Genomic DNA, 6166 nt, shown 5'->3' with positions numbered 1-6166 from the left:
ATCCCGGCGGAAGCAGAAACAATTTCAAGATATTTCGAGATATCTTAAATTGATGATTTCAAAATATCTCTATTTTCATCAGCAAAAAAACTGAAAAGTAGACAAAGTCATGGGGGTTTTTTTTGACACTTGGCCTCCGAAAATCAATAGGGGGCTCGTACCATACTTTCAATGGGGCGCCGTTCAAATCCGACGATTATTAACACTATATTACAGAATAGTGTAAAAATACCCCCAACCAACCTGGCTCTGTACTTATTTTGTGCACAGTACAGGCGGACATTATTACCAGCATTATTTTTAATGAATTTCGATTCAAAAAAAAAAAAATTGGACAGAGCTGGGGGTTGAACCCCCCCCCCCCCCCCCGGATCCGCGCCTGTATTCTACACAAAATACCTAATTTCTGAAGATGGCTTCATTCTGGTCCACAGTGTCACCCAATAATTGTCTTTTACAATTGGTCCAAAGAAGTAGAAACGTATTCGCTGTTAATGAGAGGATCGACGGAACAGTCTCCGTATATAGGCGATCTACAGCTCCAGCAGGGTTTGTTTTGATGAGCTTATTTCACACACAGTGAGGCTTCTTAATTACTAGCAAGATTTTACTTGACCTCAATTTACATGTTGACCCTCAAGTGGGCGTGGTAAGCCTTGGTGAAGCAATAATTATTTTGCCACATGTTTCATCATCAACTGGCGTTATATTTTGCGTAATAGCGATACGTTTTGGAGGACTTTCATGGAAATATGTTGTAATAATTATTTACCTTTTTAAAGGCTGGGGAAAAAATTGGCGTAAAAGAGCAAACAACAAATAAACCTCACGGTGCCAACCGTGACTCAGAAATCGGAGCATATAATACCATTTAAGGACCTGCATAGTATAATAGCCAAGTCTCTCCATATTGCATTTTGTGCACACTCGTTAGGCCTTTTACACACACACACAAAACATGACTGACAGACAGACAGCCAGCCATCCAGCCAAACAGCCAGCCAGCCTACATCAGACAGACAGACAGACAAACAGCGTAGGATCTTTTAATAGGATAATTGATGATGGATTCTTGCATTGGATGTGGTTGCTCTTGCTCCACAGTCTGAGCAGTTATGCAGTTATGAGCACGTGACTGCAAGAAATGGAATGGAACTCAGTGGAAGATGCGCTCTCCACAAGAAGGACCGCACAAAATGTGAGATGGGCCCCTTGGACCTGTCAGTATGGCAGATAAACCTACAACGTCAGGATTTCAGTGGCAGAGTACACACGAGCATTAAGTCTTATTATATCAAGGTGTGAAAGCAGGAACCATCATTGTAGTGGGTTCCCTGAAGCAAAGGCAGTGGCCTGTGCCCCCTCCCAATGGCCACTCAGAATTTCGGGAAAGTGGGATTGTCATTAATATAAAACCCGTTGAGTATCCCTTAGGCCTATACAGAAATTGCGCCACTGCTTTTGATTACGAAACACGATTTCGTCAATAAATTAAGTCTTTTTTCCAATGATCGTGACTGATGATTGGTAAACTTTACCTATATTTCTTGATTTCTTCTAAATGACAGGAAGCCATGGAATAATTTCACGTTGTGTCTAGTTTCAGTACAATCTTTGATCCAGATAAGCCTTTTGATAATAATTCGCTATAAGGGTTACTTTTGGGGCGTGTGTATCATAAAATGATCCTCATGATCCTATTCATGACATGGCGCGGCCCCTATAATGACTCACTTTGATTTTTCACCTGCAGTATACGTACCTTGCTATAATCATCAAAGGTTTTTCCTCATGTTTTACCACAAGTAGCCAAAATTTCATCAGACTCTCAACATTCCCGTTTGTAAATCTTAAGTTTACATACCCGTCCCAAAGTGAAGAGAAAGATTTACTTTGGCACGCAAGTTATATTTTTTTAAATGCGCCCTTTTAAAATGCGCCATAAATACGAAAATAATTTTCCGGAAAACGTGTAGTTTGTTTAATTTGCGAGTGGAGAATGGAGATAATAATAGGTAATCAAAAATTCTTGAATGGTTACATGGAAATATCCGAGATTTGTTCAAGTGCCAAACGCCACGTTACGGTGGGCAGGGACATCCGGGATTTTTGTTTGCATTGGCTTATAGGCCCTATAATGGGGAGGGATTTCGTGAAAAGGGCACTCGCACATCCGTGCTGAAATGTAGACAGTTTTTTTTCTCCTAAATCTCAGTTGGCCTCGGTAAAATCAAAGGGGGAGGGGCTGGGGTGCTGGTGCCATCATCCAATGGGGGCGCTGTTCAAACCGGGCGATCATGCACACAGCGTACTATCGGACTAAAAGGTGGCGTGTTACACCAAACATTATATATGAAAGTAATAGTGCCAGTATTTAGCTGAATAAATTTGAAGCTTGCTAACAGGGGCGGCGGAACCGGGGGGGGGGCGTTTGATTGTCCCAAGTTTGATTTTCCCAAGTGCCCCTTTTGCGGCCATAAATGTGCCCCCTCGAGCATTTAAGTGTCCCTCGTGATAAATAAAAAATGCCCTTAAAAGTATCTTACTATTTCGTAGAAGTAACCATTTCCCAATAATGGTAGAGATATTTTTGATATAAAACGAGGAATATGAAAACCAAGTCCCAAAACCCATACAAGACGCCCTGAAAATGGGCACATAATGTATGTTTAGCATATAATCATTGGTTTTGAAGAGCGCCCCCTATGTTGGAAGATGGTACCAGCCCTCCCCCTCCCCCCCCCCCCACCCACCCACCCACCCACCCACCCACCACCCACCCACCCATTCTATTACTTGTCAATTGGCAATTGCCCAGGGTGAAAAACCAGAGGAGGAGTAGTAGACACCCTGCCCAATATCTATCCGACCTTGATTATGCAGATGACATTAGTCTGCTTGCTGACACCCTCCTTGATGCCGAATCTCTCCTCCATAAAGTAGAAGCTTGCTGCAAGTCCGTTGGTCTCTCTGTTAATGTAAAGAAGACTAAGTACATGGTCATAAACCCATCTACCTCTGACGACGTCACTGCACTAAATGGCAGTAAGCTCGATAAAGTTGATGACTTCAAGTACACCAACACAGCTCATGACATCGAGTGTAGGAAAGCTCAAGCTTGGTCTGCTCTGTTCTCACTGACAAAAGTATGGAGATCCTCGATCCCCAAGAATATTAAAGTTAAGATCTTCAAGACCTCAGTAGAATCCATCCTTCTCTACGGTTGCGAGTCCTGGAACCTGATCAAACAGATCTCTGCATCCATTGATGGCACCTTTGATGGCACACGGATGTTGCGGGCTGTTTAGCACGCTTCTTGGCGACAACACTGATCTCCCTAACTCTGTTCTGTATGGTGCCCTTCCCCCTATCTCCACCACCATCAGACAGCGTCGCCTTCGGCTAGCCGGTCACGTTTATCGACATAATGAGCCAGCTAGTAGTCAAGTTCTTCTCTGGAATCCTGAAGCCCCACGACGAAAAGGTCGTCCAAACATGACCCTGAAAACATCCATCGAGCTAGAAACTGGTCTGAGTGGTCCATCTCTTTCCAACACTATGCTCGACAGGGGCAGTTGGGCCCAACTCATCAAGTCATCATGAAAATGAATGAATGAAGGAGAAGAAAACTCTATGAGGTAAAAACTCTGGAAAACCTTGTGGCCGATTCCTTATACATTAACTTACTTGTTAATAACATACTCCGAGTGTCTCCTCCTCTTTTAAATTAAATATACGATGTATTATGGTCGTTATGAAAATTACCGACCTAGCGACGTGGTGGACACAGGCTAGAATGGCCATACTAGATACTACGGCCACACAGTACACGCCCTTTTACTCAATTACGTCAATGACATTCTATTCAATTAACCCTATTCTTTATCATGATCACTTAAGTAGCAAGCTTGTGAGATAACATACAGACATATTTTTCGTGCTATACTTCGTAAACGCAGGGGAAAAAATCCACTGCACTGTAATTCGATTTCGCTCGTACCCCCCCCCCCCCCTCCCCCGCCCCAGGTGCAGGGCAGGGGTACCGGGTACGAGCGAACCATGCCCACCGTCCGGTGTGGCAGGTAATTCTGTCCCCCGGTAAAAGTGTCCGGGGGGACAGAATTACCTAGGCCGTTAATTCTGTCCCCCTCCAGGTAATTCTGTCCCCCCCCCCCCCAGGTAATTCTGTCCCCCTCTTTTAAAACCCGGAAGGTTATTGTTTTTATGAATTCACTCTACACGGTATACATTTTGGACTTTTAGTCTGCCCTTCATGAATATAAAAATATTTAATTTAGTCTATTAGATACGGAGCTTTTAAAGGGACATAGATGAGAAAAAAATTGAAAACATCTTCGTTAGAAAGAAAAAAATCTGCGTTCGAACGAAAAAAATCTGCGTTCGAACGAAAAAAATCTGCGTTCGAACGAAAAAATCTGCGTTCGAACGAAAAAGCTGTTTGCTGTTTGCTGTAAGCTGTTTGCCCTCCCAGTGCTGCCCCACCACTTATGTGGGTGATTTGGTCATGTTTTTTTCAGGCCCAACATGTATGACATATGTGCCCAATGTAGGTCCGTGGCCCAAGTACAGGAATTTCAATAACTGGTCTTAAAGCAGTCTATGAGCTTTCAAACGGTCTTACTAGGGCTTGCTGTTAGTTGGTCATGAAGTTTGACCATTGCAATGAAGATCTAGCTAATTGTCCTTCTTTTTTTAAGAGTCCCTATCCTGTTACAATACTAGCTACAACACAACCACCCCCCCCCATCAGTCCCACCCATTATGCTATGCTGAGGCAACACACTTATGAGACATTTTTAAAAGTAATTTGCCTTTTTGGTTTCTTTTTATAAAGTGAGGCAAGTTTTAAAAAAATAATTAAAAAAGGCTATATAATTATCTTTCAAATTTTTCAGGTAAAAAAATATAACTGGTCGTCATTGTGCTTTTCAGAAATTTGTCTATCCACAAATCCTTTACAGTATAAATTTTCATTCCTAATCCTTGTAATAGTTCCAAACTTTAGAAGCGACTGACATGTATATATTGTTTGATCATTTCTGGCTTTCAATAAGCCTATTTTACTAGTGTAGCACTTGTACATGTACATGTACTTTCTGCTTCCTCACTTTCAGATACGGGATTCACTAATTAGCTGATTCCTACTCATACTCATAGCAATTGACAAACATGTCGGGCTATTCTGATAGCCATGGCTAGCCCGACATATTTTTTGGTGGCCCATGGATAACCAGTTAAATGTGGAGAAACTGTTGCACTTATAAAAGCATGATATGAGTCACATCATGATTGATACGTTTTACATGTTTGGTACAACAGTTTTCAGGGCAAAGAATGTTTTGACCCACAAAAATCACCCACATAAGTGGTGGGGCAGCACAGGGAGGGCAAACAGCTTACAGCAAACAGCAAACAGCTTTTTCGTTCGAACGCAGATTTTTTTTCGTTCGAACGAAGATTTTTTTCGTTCGAACGAAGATTTTTTTTCGTTCGAACGCAGATTTTTTTCGTTCGAACGCAGGTTTTTTTCGTTCGAACGCAGATTTTTTTCGTTCGAACGCAGATTTTTTTCGTTCGAACGCAGATTGTTTTCGTTCGAACGCAGATTGTTTTCGTTCGAACGCAGATTTTTTTCGTTCGAACGCAGATTGTTTTCGTTCGAACGCAGATTTTTTTTCGTTCGAACGAAGATTTTTTTCGTTCGAACGAAGATTTTTTTCGTTCGAACGCAGATTTTTTTCGTTCGAACGCAGATTTTTTTCGTTCGAACGCAGATTTTTTTTCGTTCGAACGAAGATTTTTTTCGTTCGAACGAAGATTTTTTTCGTTCGAACGAAGATTTTTTCTTTCGAACGCAGATTTTTTTCGTTCGAACGCAGATTTTTTTCTTTCTAACGAAGATGTTTTCAATTTTTTTTTTCATCTATGTCCCTTTAAAAGCTCCGTAATTAGATGATACGTGAACACAATGTTTCGATTCGGAATACGGTGATTGAGAGTCTATCGCGATTCTACCGCGATAGTTCAACACAGCGGCGATGCATGGCGATGGCCCTCGTCTCATTGATAGTATGATACAACGTCTACTTGGATTGGTCTGTGTTCCCATCATAGCGCGTAACGAAATTTCCTATTGGACGAATTT

Source organism: Patiria miniata, unplaced genomic scaffold (assembly GCF_015706575.1).
Source record: "Patiria miniata isolate m_02_andy unplaced genomic scaffold, ASM1570657v1 HiC_scaffold_20, whole genome shotgun sequence".
NCBI classification, from domain to species: domain Eukaryota; kingdom Metazoa; phylum Echinodermata; class Asteroidea; order Valvatida; family Asterinidae; genus Patiria; species Patiria miniata.
Note: the sequence above shows the minus strand (reverse complement) of the source record.